Source organism: Mus caroli, chromosome 8 (genome assembly GCF_900094665.2).
Source record: "Mus caroli chromosome 8, CAROLI_EIJ_v1.1, whole genome shotgun sequence".
Classification (NCBI taxonomy): domain Eukaryota; kingdom Metazoa; phylum Chordata; class Mammalia; order Rodentia; family Muridae; genus Mus; species Mus caroli.
In genome coordinates this window covers 94836772-94837828 of record NC_034577.1, presented here as the reverse complement: position 1 = coordinate 94837828, position 1057 = coordinate 94836772, and positions in this window count along the sequence as shown.

Below are 1057 nucleotides of genomic sequence, written 5' to 3'. Positions count from 1 at the left end.
ATGTCCTGTCTTACAATCAAAGGGTCAAAGGATCATCCCACAGCAGGAAGTCTGAAAGCTACCAAACTGCAAGGGAAACCACTCAGAGAACCCGATGAAGTCAGAAGTGGGGCTGGACTGGGGCTGAGCATGGCTTGAGACAGTGTCTGTCATAATAAGACGAGCAACCCTTGGGCAAGGATGAGTGCTGTCACCCGTTCAGAGATAAATTCTGTCAGTGAGTACCCAGTAAGAGCAAGGAAGGGTACAGGGTGTCTCACCCACAGATTCAGTGAGAATGCAATTCCGTGACACCAAATGGCCAAATAAAGGTTCCAAAACATCCCAATCAGGATGCTTTTGATAAAAATGTGTCCATAACCAAAGAGACAAAATGGGGGGGGGTGGATTACAGAGATACCACAGGAGTACAACGTGGAGTAAATGTTTAATATAAGACGGACAGAGTTTGAAATCAAGGTGGCCTATGGTGGTAAACCTTTCAGAACTACAACTTTATGACCTAAAGGTTATCCTCAGGGTGGCTTTACCAAGTGAATAAAAAGCAGCAGACAGAAGCTGTGTGACAGAGGGATGCACAGCACCTAGTCAGCTCAGGTCCCAAGGACCTCCCCTGGATACTGCAAGGGAGGCAGTGTCACTAAGTATAGCAATTTGGCCTCTGAGAAGGGACACAGATACATTGTAGAGGCCCCAGGAGATCTGGCGGGCTCTGACTCCCTTGCCCATCTGGCTTTTCATCCCTTTTCTATTTGAGGCCCCAAAGCTCTATTGAAACATATACCACAGACCCTGCAACCCCCAAACTGTGTGGCGTCTTGTGTGCAACATAGGAAAGAGCAGTAGAAGTGCAGGAGCTTGGAAGTCAACCTAGTTTCATCCTTAAGAGATGCGGAACCCCTTTAATCCCAGCACTTGGGAGGCAGAGGCAGGCGGATTTCTGAGTTCGAGGCCAGCCTGGTCTACAAGGTGAGTGCCAGGACAGCCAAGGCTACACAGAGAAACCCTGTCTCGAAAAAAAAAAAAAAAAAAAAAAAAAAAAAAAAAAAAGAAAAGA